General features: G+C 42.3%; 1 pseudogene; it reads left to right on the plus strand.

Annotated features, from left to right (window-relative positions):
- The first annotated feature begins 9,855 nt into the window (after positions 1-9,855).
- On the plus strand, positions 9,856-9,970 carry LOC136656697 (5S ribosomal RNA; annotated as a pseudogene).
- Positions 9,971-12,059: the final 2,089 nt, after the last annotated feature.

A 12,059-nucleotide genomic window follows, 5' to 3' on the forward strand; every position in this document is an offset into this window, starting at 1 on the left:
ATCCATCAATCCTTCTCTCACCTTCAGACCCCTCCCTTCCCCCAGCATGTGAAAGAAATGTGATCATTTGGCAATGGTGAAGGGAGGGGCTGAGTGAAGTGCTGATGGATTGTCTTCTTAATGACTCTTACCTTAGAGTCAAAAGGTCAGCAAGGCTGTTTTTCAATCACTGGAGCAAAGAAACTTTTTTAAATTGATTTGCTATAGTGGATTTTTTTTTTTTTTATCCAAGTGAGTGCTTGGAAAGGAACCCACACGAATAATTAGTCTCAACCTGTACATAGTAGTTTGTTAAAAGCATAGGTCTGTTACATTTCCCCAAATGCAGTCACATACTGTGGTAGCATCAAGTCTAATGTATTAAAAGTAAAATATTTAAATGATTGGGGACCCACCTGAAATTGGCTCACGACCCACCTGATGGGTTCCGACCCACAGTTTGAGAAACACTGGTTTAGAGGTTTAACTAATTCCTCAATATTGTCAAAATATTTAATCTAGTCTGCCACCTCAGATTACAAACTGATGCATGTTGGAGAACAGTTCAAAGGCAGGGTGAAAGAGGCAAGAACTGATTGTGAGCAATTGTAGTTACATGTGCTTAGGCTGTTTTGTGTGGTTGGCAGTGAAAACTCTGGCTGAGATCCAAGGAGAATCTTTGACTTCTTCCTTTGGAGTGACAGATCTGCTCTTGCCATCTTGCAAATTGATTATCAAAAGAGGTTTGCTGCATGGGGGGAGGGGGTGGAGAGCAGCTGTTGTTCAAGAGATACAATCCTAAACCTTTCTTAGAAAAGCCTATGTGGACCTAAGAATCTGTGTTAGGAAAACATCAGTTTTCAACCTTTTCTATCTCACAGCACTCTGAGAAGGCACTACAATTTTCAGGACACCCCATCAGTTTTTTGACAATTAACAAGATACACTGTGCTACTGGGGGGGGGGGGGTGCTCTCATCCTCCAAAGGCTGTACTAATAAATAACCTTTCCCCAAATTCCCATGGTATGCCTGTGAACCATTCATAGCACACCAATTTTCAACACTGGTTGAAAATAGCTGCATTAGATGTGTTTTGTAGAGAAATCTGAAAGGATATATTTAGGGGAAATTCCCTCCAGTTTTGAGAGATCCAAATCAGATTCTGACTAGCTTGCAGGTCTTGTGCCCTCAGACATATTGCCAGTGGCGTAACTGAAAGAAGAGACCAGCCAATGGCTACTAAGCTGTAATTTACATTTTCAGATTTAAACCCTGCCTTATCCAAATAACTCAGGGTAACTAATCAGTGTTGTATGATCTGAATGAGCAGTAGATTCTCTGCAGACTTTGGTGCTGTATTTGCTAGGGCAGAAGATAATTGAGAGGCTGTGGATCATGCAGAAGCACTTCTTCCCCATCACTTCTTCCTCTTCCACCCTCCCCCCCAATACTCTACTCTTGCACGTGGTCTGCTGCATGAGTTACAAAAGGGAACAGTATGGATGCTTGAATGACATGTGCACTAATTAGAAGAACGAGATGTAATGCCAGTATAGGGAGCCTCCTCCTCTCCCAGCCAAGAGCTGAGGCTGCCTAACAGTTCCCTGTGCTGATGTTACCTTTCGATGATTGTCTTGTGTCGGTGTCCAATTAAGGGAAGAAGCAAAAGTGTGGATTGTGCTTGTGAGCAAAATTACCGTGTTGCTGTCTGAGACTGCAACACAACAGCTCTGTATGCTTAAGCCTTGATGAAAACATGCAATGAAGCCAATGGATAGAGACTCTCATTCAATTTAATGGGCTTGGAGTAGCCATTACTGTGGCACTGTGTTGTTTGTTCTGGGCTACGCTCTAAACATCGGCTTTAATATACAGTTGAACTTTCCCAGATGCCCAAGTGGCATTTGAGTTCTAATGTAATGGCATTTTTGGCACCGGCCCCAAGTTTAATATCTTGAATCCAAGGGGAGCATCTTTAACAATACGGCCCAGCTGTCTAAGCTCGACTGCACTGCCAGCACTGGATATGAACTAGGCTGCCACAGGGACTTGAAATCATCCCTCTTTGGCATGCAAGTGAGAGTGCATGATATTTGATACTTGACTGTTCTCCAGATCGCTTAAGTATATCATGCACTGGTGTAGGGGGAAAATGCTTAAAATATAGGGTATTACTGAACTGCTGTAGAAGATTCTCATTCTCAAAGAATCTGAGGTCAGGGACAGGGCAAGAGAAGCAATAACTGAAGCTTTTTGAAGAGAGGAAAATTAGTATGACTGCATCAAATACCACCATGCGACTTGCCAAGGTTAATTGTTTATAATAGATGTCTTATTCGGAATGCTGTAGGAAAAGTAGTACAATACTCTGCATACAGTCTCGTTCTCGGTCTGCCATTTCAGTTTGTCATTTCATTCAATGAGAAGTTCTTTCTCCATTCCTTTGCCTACTCACAGTTCACAAGACCAAATGGCCAAGGTGACTACAATGACTGAGTGGCTCAAAACCTGATCTACCATGTGTCAAAGGATCATGTTCCCAGCTAGCTAGGGCAACCCACGTTTTCTGGGTTATTGCAGTTCACTTTTTCCCTTTTAAAATCAGACACATAAAGTGGGGTGCCTGGGAGGCTGCAGTCTGTGAGCCCTCTTTTCATGCTTATTGAAAACTGGCATATAAATACTCTTAATAATCAAAGTACTAAAATGCCACTTAATAGGATGTGGCTCACAGAACTGTATGAAGCTGGCTGCAGATCTATTGGTCCTTCTAGGTCAGTATCGCCTACACTGGCAGCAGCTCTCCACAGTTTCAGCCCCAGTAATATGCTGGTGATTAGGACCTTTTAGGGCAGAGCATATGCTCTACCACTGAGCTATGCTCCCTCTCCCAGTTCACCACAGCAAAGCACTGATCGGGTTTCACTGCTCCTATTCCCCATTCATAAGAACATTCTGATGCTATTCTGAATCCAGTGATGTGGAGCCATGGGAGGCAGACCAGCAAGTACAGAAAAAAAGTACTTTGCCTTTTCACACCGCTCCTTTCTTCTCCAGTACAGTCAGTGAGTTAAGCAGCAACAGACACACATTACAATACACAGGGAGGCAGCTAGCATCCAATTTGCTGCAATACAGCTGGCTTCCAATGAAAAACAAGCTGGGGGCCTGTATCAGCAATCACTGGGGAGGCAGCAAGCAGAACTGCCTCAGCAGGTTAGGCTGCAGTCATGGCTGGCTTCCATTGAAATAGGGCAGTGCAGCAACTTGTGTACTGAGCCTTGCTTTTCTTTGCATCGCCTCACAAATTGGTGACAGATTGGAAAAACCATTTGCTTCCTTCGGTCGTGTACCAACAATGGCAAAAAATGTAGTTATTTTGTGAGTGGACAGTTGGCAAAAACATTCACGTGTCTAGAACTTGATTTATGGACAAATCGGGTATCTGTGAATCTGAATTTCCAAAGTAAAGCTAGGAGAGTAGACAACCTGAATAGGTGTGCATGAAAGCTTGTACCTACACTTTGTGTTTTTATTCTTTTTACCCCCTCCTTTTTCTTTACATGAAGGATTTAATTTAATATTCGCTGCCAGCCTCTCTGCTGGGCATAGCATGGTAGTCCTCATCTCTGTGAACTCACAGTGTGTGGTTGTAACTGACATGCTAATGAAGCTGTGTCTGGGGAGGGTGTGACACTAGTTCCTACCACATTAGGAGAGAAAAGTTAATGAAGAAATGTGTTGAAGTTCTTATAGCAAAAGGCAAAAAGAAAGATCAAATTATAGGGCTGCTTGGAGTGGTAGATAACTGCACGTTGGTGCCAGAGCCAATTTAGTTGAACCAATAGCACAATCCTGGTCCTCTATTCTTTCCTCCGATGTGAGAAGGTATTCATGTTGGTTATGTATTTATAGGTACAAGAGACAAGACGAACTAAGAGCACAATCATAAGTGCTTGTTGAGCCAGTGCAAGTACCTTGTGCTGGCCCAGGAGTGTCGCAAATGTGCATTTTGTCCCTCCTTAAGGGTCGAGGAGGCCAGTGTGAGGATGTGTGCTGGCCTCTTTGTGCCATATTCCCACAGGGCAGGGGTGAGTTTTTGCTGGCCTGGAGAGGTCAGCATGGGGGGGGGGGATTTGGAGAGGGTGGAATGTGGGCATTTTGGATCAGGGAGGGTGGGCCAATGGGTGGTCTGGGCCCAGAAGGGGGGTGGGACCTGCCTCCAGCACTTAGGCAGATCCTAACCTCCCTCCCAAGCAGCCCAGCATTACACCAGCCTGCTTGGATTGTGCTAGCAATTTCACTGGCATAGATCCAAGTAGCTGCATTGAGGTGGCTGCTGCACAACACAGGGTAAGGGGAAACAAATCTCCTTATTCCTAGTTGTGTGGGATCCACCACCTATCCTGTGTTGGATACAGCACAGGTCAGCCAGCCTGCCTGTTACTGTGCAGGATAGGAGTGGGCTGTAATATTATTTGCTGAACAATATGATTCCATGCAGGTGCAGAAAAAGCAGATGGCTTGATAACACAGTTCAGCTTCCAAGGAACCAATCTCTCTCTCTCTCTCTCTCTCTCTCTCTCACACACACACACACACACACACACACACACACACACAAATGTTCAAGTGTCCCCAACAAGTAGCTTGACCCCACCTGTCCCCAATTGCTAGATCATACACTAGAGATTAAAAGAAGTCTTCAATTCTCAGCAAGCTTACTTGAAATAAACCTCATCAAAACAATTAGCATGTATTTCAGGGAACATTTATGTAGGATGGGAGTGTTATCTGAAATGAACTCTTCCAGTAAAACATTATTAGCTCAGCACCTTTTGGCCCTTGGTCGCACTGGATTATTAGATATGCTAGACCAGGGGTGTCCAAAGTTTTTGGCTGGAGGGCCACATCATCTTTCTGACACTGTGTCGGGGGCCGGGGGGAAAAAGAATTAATTTACATTTAAAATTTGAATAAATTTACATAAGCTTACATAAATGAATATATTAAAGATGAACTTATATGAATGAATGAAGGTCTGGCAATAGCTCAAGGCCTATAAAAGGCCTTGCACAAAGCAAGGCTGGCCTTTCCTTTGCTGCCTCCGCTGCATCAGACATGAAACAGCAAGCAGTGAAGGGAGCCTTCGTCCCACAGCTCACGCAAGAGGTCAAACAGTTGCCCTCACACTGAAGCAGTTGCATCGGGCCAGTGTGGGCTCCAACAAATCTCCAGAGGGCCAGAGGCTCATTGGAGACTGGGGACTCCCTGAGGGCCGCATTGGGAAGCCTCGAGGGCTGCATGTGGCCCCAGGGCTGGGGTTTGGGCACCCCTGTGCTAGACTATCAAGGGATGCCTTCCTGATCTTGATTATAGCTCTAGTGCCACCACTTATGTTGTTGCCTGATCTAGTGACTCAGACAATAATGAGTCACTACTTAAATCACTGCCAGTCTGGTCGGATTGTGTCTGAGCAGCTTCCATGGCCTGTCTTGGAGACACCACTGCCAGAGACAGTGAGAGTGGAAGTCTGCTCCTAAGCTGGGAGCACTCCTGAACAACTGTGATGCTGCAGAATTGAAAGTGCTGGACGATTGCATCCCGGACCGTTGAAGTTTTGCTGTATATCTTTCAGAAGTCTAAGACAAAACTTGCTCCTACCTACTCGCTCTGCCCTTTCTGTGATTCATTCAATGTGTTTTCTCCTCTGCTGCAGCTCCTGCTCTCTATAGAAAAAGCCACCTTCTAGTTCCTTATGTGTTGAAGGGAGGTTGACAAACAGGACACCAAAGGAATGGATAATTAATGCTTCTTAGGGAGTAGAGTGTGAACACCTGCACAGCACCTTGTTTTTGCACAGATGGAGATCACAGCTATGCCAAACGAAGCCAGTTTGCACCCAGGCAGGACACAGGAGTAGTGTTTTGCTTATTGGTTTGTTTTTCCTGGTGCAGAATTTAGCTACTTGTAAGCTAGAAAGCAACTAGCTTTCAAGTAAGAAAGCTTGTAAGTAAGAAAACAACTTAACAATATTAAAAAGCCATTTCTGCCCAACATTGCATATATGCAACAGGGATCAAATGTGTACACCTGTGGGCTGAGCAGAAATGAGTTAAAAGCAAATAATGAAAAGCTGTTAAAATAGTTGAAAGCCATTTAGATAAAAATAAATGAAGCAATGATCAGGCAGACAATGAACCATAGCCGCCACCTTCTGAACAAAGGGAGAAGGTGTCTTACAAAGGCAACTGTTTCAAGTGGAAAGGGAGTGACTTGCCAAAGACAACCTAGTGAGTTTATGGGAGAGATGCAATTCAAATGGGAGAAGCCCCAGTTTGCAGCTCAGTTTCTTAGCTGCTACGCTACGCCAACTAGGCCCGACAGATCTGACGTTTTGGGATTTACTATAAGTCTGCAGTACTGGATGCACCTGTCGGTACACAGAAGCAGCTCAAAACATTGGAAAGCAAGTCTCTAAGGAATTTTTTTATGATTACTGTGAGTTGCTGCTGTTCTTCCTAGGGACCAATAAAGCAGAATAGCCCACTGTATGTCTCAAATTCATTACTTTGAGATAATTTTTTTCCCTGTACTGAACATATCCAAAACTAGACCTTTAGTCCTTGATTAAAATCTTGTCAATCCCTGCGCCCCCCAGTTTCTTTGTGATCACTTCTTTCTCTCAAAAAAAATTTCTTTCTAGGCTGCAAGGAATTTTCAGAGTTCCAGGGAGAATAAAATCCCCTCAAAAAGATAGTTAGTGGAGTTTCTTAAACCTAGGCTGTCATAGTAAAAAAAAAAAAAAAATACTATTCTTTGGTTTATATATGGATTCAGTTGGTTTTTACATGACATTGTCAAATACTTTGGAGAAGCTCTATTTCCTTGATTAGTCTCTCATGCTTTCCAGCCAAACAAAATCACATAATTGCGTATTCTAATTTTGTGGTTACTTGAATTCGCACTGATTATGTGATTAGATGTAATGACAATAATTACTGTATGAGAGTGGACAACGGTCTTGGAAGAGAGAAATAATTACCATCATTTAACAAGATAATACCTAGCCCACAAGGACAGGCAAACTTGGTTTGCTTTGTTGTGAATTTATTCAGATATCTTGGGCAATGACTTGAATGGTTCATGCTCTGTTTATAAGATACTTCATATGCAAGTGGAAACTCTTTACAGTATAACATCTGCAAGAAGATCAGACAGATGTCTCTGTCTCCTGCAGAAGGATTCCGAGATGTCTCCAGAAGGGAGTTGAGTCAGAGACTATGATATCCTCCGAGGACTAAACATTTTAATTGTGCCTTATTGGGAAACAATTCAGTTACTGTAACTACAGGTGGCAGAGGAAACTCCTTACGGTGGTTCTCACACATTTAGCACTGGGACCCACTTTTTAGAATGAGAGTCTGTCAATAAATGGGAACCTACCGGAAGTGATGTATGACTGGAAGTGCAGAAAATTTTTTAACAATCCTAGGCTGCAGTTCTACCCACATTTACCAAGGTATAAGTCCCATTGACTGTCATTGTTAAAAGAATATACATAGTAGCCTGTTAAAAGTACAGGTCTGTAACATTTCCCCAAATGCAGTCACATACCATGGTAGCATCAAGTCTATTAAAAATAAAAGATTGAAATAAATGGGGACCCACCTGAAATTGGCTCATGACCCACCTAGTGGGTCCCGACCCACAGTTTGAGAAACACTGCCTTAAGTAAATAGACAAAGTAAGTTAGTGACGCAGAGGATGTTTTGGCTTCTTGACCATTGAGCATGGTAGAGATTCATGAATACTGCTCTTTCCTTTTCCATCTTACATGCTATTGGACATGGTAGTGCTTTTTCTTCATTCATTTATGTCTAAAAGAAGCATGTGTTCAGCCTATTTTACGTTGCTCTGGAAGTTCATAAAGCCTTAATACCTGTAGATTTCAACTTATCTATTTGCCTTTAGAGCTAAATAGATTCTTCATGTTGAGAGTTAGTGCACCTAACAGCAAATGCTGGAGACAAATGGAGTATGGCTGTCACCTTCAAGGCTGCATACTTGCCCGTATTTCCCAGATTTAAATAGGGTCACGTTTGAGTTTTTGTAGCTTCTGTAGTCTCATACCAAAGATCCCTCTGCCCAGTTCAAATTAACTGTTGTTCACCTGTTCCGTACTGTATTCATTTGCAGTACAGTAGCTATCCTGTATTCAGACACATTCAGCCATACCTGAATAAACATTTATTTGTGGTGGAGAGAAATGGTTTAAAGAACCGAGGCAAAAAATCTGCTGCAATGCAGCTGAGTGTAATCAGTAATTTGAAAGCCAAAGAGAGTTTTCTTTAATGCAAAGATACGTATGTTAGAAGAGGCTAGGTTACAAGATCAAATTAGCAGATCAGAATGCTATCCACCACCTGCAATGACAGTTTGCACTCTCCATGGTGCCTTAGTGTTTATCTGTGCACATTTGCATGTCTGCATACCTGTTAATAATATTTCCCAGCGTTTAACTTCAAGAGACTTTGGGGCGAGAAGACTGAAATCACAAGACTGGCGACTCTGGTGCATGTGTGCATAGATCAACATTGTTTTAAAGAGCATCCCTAAAAAATCTCCTGAAAAGCCACAACAGGGACAAAACAGGGGAAATGCTTTATCAGGTGCAAAAATTTATAAAATGGGAACTGCCTGCCACTGGTAATTGGGAACGTGGATGGGTGGGATGGTGTATGTATGTGGACACTTTTCAGAGGCAACAAGGTCATCACTACTAGAAACAGACACAGTTTTTGGACTAGTTGGGACTAAATATAGCCAGCAGACCTATTTTTGTATTTGTATCCCAGGACATGTTTGAAGCTTAGTTATGGGTTGAGTGGTTCTGTCGCTCTCTGTTGTATTTCATTGTGGGTGAAGCATATAAATAAGTTACTCTCAGGGTCAAACTAGACATGCTAGCCAAGCATACTTCCAACTGGAAGCTCCTTTCTCTCTCTTTTTTTTAAATTAAAATCAGCCAATGGGGGGGGGGGGGTTGACTTGACCCTAGTCAGAACTCAGAATGCAGTGTAATTCAAAGAAATGATACCCAAAAGGATTCCAAGGAATGACAAGACAATGCTCACATTTCCTTATTATCATAGGCTGATCCCTTGCCCAATTTGAAGAAGGCATGGGGGGAGACAGGCATGGGGGGGCAGATGGGCTAACTCAGTAGAACTGGAGGGATGACTTTGGCCCTCTAAAGTTTGAGGTGAGACTGGATCATTGGAAATTCCAGAAAATTCACAGGGCATCACAGAAGTGCCACGTACTTACCATTTTCTCTTGGCCATTTGTGTAGGATTGTCTGAAGCAGCCTTTTTCTCTCTTACCATGGAAACCATTTCCCCTTTTCTCATCATGAACAAAGCTGCATCCAACTTCACACCTTGACTGAAATGTGGTAAGGCTGCTGAAGGTCCAGATAAAAATTTCTTCTCTAAAGCAGGGGATTACAATTTTTACTTTGTAAATGGAAACTTAAAGATTCGAGACATTGTGCCCAGAGTCACTCCAATAAGAAGCATGCCCCAAAATGCTATATTAATGTATGAACTGCATTTTTTTAAATGTATTTATATTTCATACTTTCTCTAGGTAGAGGAGGGTGGTGAACTTTGCCCTTCCCCATGCCCCACTTTTAATTTCACAGCAACTTCATGTGATAATTAGACTGATAGAGTAACTCAAGGAGCTTCATGGTTGAGCAAAGAATTGGATCTGGGTCCTAGTTCCTAGTCCAACAGTCTAATCCCTACACCAGTATTCTCCAACCTTCGGGTTGTGATCCCAAGAGGGTCAAGAAGCCTCAGTTTTAGAATCGCTGCAACTTACCCTGCACATGCCCGATCTCGTCTGATCTCGGAAGCTAAGCAGGGTCAGACCTGGTTAGTACTTGGATGGGAGACCGCATGGGAATACTGGGTGCTGTAGGCTTATACCATAGTCTTTCGAGACTGAAGGTTGCCAACCATGGGAATGAAAGTGTTGAAGACCACTGGACTAGAGCACTACCAGATAAAGGGTGTATCCCCTTTAGGTACCAGGAGATTGTTTTCCAGCCCTGATCAGGATCTTAGCAGTTGTGCTAAAATAGCTTTCACTAGTGCCAGACTTCATGGTAACTTTTTTTGCTTTCTTTAATAAGAACATTTGGTTACAGTGAACGGGGTGAAGATGGACAGATAGGGTCCTGGGAGGAGGGTGGAATTAATGGTGGGTCCCCAGACTCATATTTTATTTGGACTGTGGCATGAAAAAGCTTAAAGACTGCTGCCCTATATGACACTGGCTCCCAGTTGTTGTACAGCCAAGAAGAGTTCCATTCATAGAATGGACAGAAAGTTCTGCTGTTCTTGGAATTGTCTCAAAAAGTGAAGTTAATCATTGTGACACATTCCTTTTGGCTATTTTATTTTCATTCCTCCACCCCAACCATTGCTTGATTTACAGTTTTGCCACCACTTATAATGCACACCCAGTGCTTCTCTTAACAGTCTAGTGGCCTCATTCAAGAGGAGTTGACAGACTTCCAAGGCTTGTCATGATCCGGTAACTCTCCTCATATTCGTAAGGGATTAATTGCCCCTTAGCGCTGGTGAGCTGTAATGCTGTCACTAAGGCTGTAGATCTGTCACTTTGATACATAAGATAATCAAGTGCTATAATAGACTGTCCATGCATGTTAATGGCTTGGAAGATGTGAGTAAGAAATGAAGTAAACATGTATATTGGCAAATAATGCAGAACAGACTTTTGATAAAGATCATCCCCGATATGTCCTGATTAGTGTTGAAATAATATTTAGCCCATCTGGTATTTGGATGGTGACTGTTTTTGCACTTTGCAGACATGATACTAAACAGAAAAAGAGGATTGAAACAACAAAGAGCAGTCATTGGATTAATGCTGTGCACGACTATAATCTTTTAATATATTTTTCAAGTTAAAACAGTCTTTAAAAGCTTTAGGAAAACATGGTGCAGAGGTTATTAATTGCTAGGTTTGACTGTAATTTTCTGTAATTTTGGAGCATTAAGGCTCAATCCTAGGTCCACGTACTTGAGGGTGAGCCCATTGGGAATATGGGTAAATATTTTTTTCATATTTACTTCTCAGTAAGTATGGATTGTATAGTGCTATCAGACTGTAAAACTGGGGAGTTCTTCAGTGTTGATCCAACAACAATGATCGTTAGTATCTGAGGGGAACAGATTTTGTACAATCAGGCAAAAGAGCCATTCATCTTGCAAGAAAATGAACACACAGCTGTGCTCACCCACACTTTGTTGAACTGCATTTACTCCATTGACATGGCCTAGCACATGCTTTGATGTGCTTTCTGATGTTCATCCCCACCTAATGTAGTCTTCTGTCACAGTTTCCAGTGCATAATTGTTTTCTAATATCTCCAGTGTAGGCAGTAGGAGAGTCTTCAAAGGGCAGGGATGAATGTAATTTTCTAAATGTCCTGAAGGAAGATAATAATAAGGTTTGCTTTCACTGTTGCGTCAGTTGTGCCCTTTTTATGTAGTATATTCCTATTTTGTATTCTGCCAAGAACCTCCTTCTGGTATTTAGCATTTGCTGTGGCTATTATTTCCCTCCTTTACATTCATTAGGAGTATGGGATTTTAGGCGACGTTTTAAATTGCTGTTTTCATAATAACAGTGCCAAAATCTTACACTATGGTGGACATTCATGAGTTCCTGGGAGTGATATGTATTTTTAAAAGAAGCCCTCATTACTGCAGGAAAGACAGAAGGAGTGGGTATAAGAATCAATCTGTTGCAGCAATTCTTTTATGTGAACAATGGTACCTTTTTCACTTAAGCGCTTGAGTGCTGCCTAGAGCCACTCTGTCCATGTTGACAGTATTGTGAGCATAATAAGGTAGGCATGGTGGAATTTAGCAGTCACTTTCCCCACATTTCCATCAGTTCTGTTTTTTAACAGTGTTAATCAGGTATTCTCAGTTACTATAATGAGCTTTTCCATGAAAACATCTGTTCAAGCATACTCAAA

This window comes from Tiliqua scincoides, chromosome 6 (assembly GCF_035046505.1).
Source record: "Tiliqua scincoides isolate rTilSci1 chromosome 6, rTilSci1.hap2, whole genome shotgun sequence".
Lineage (NCBI taxonomy): Eukaryota > Metazoa > Chordata > Lepidosauria > Squamata > Scincidae > Tiliqua > Tiliqua scincoides.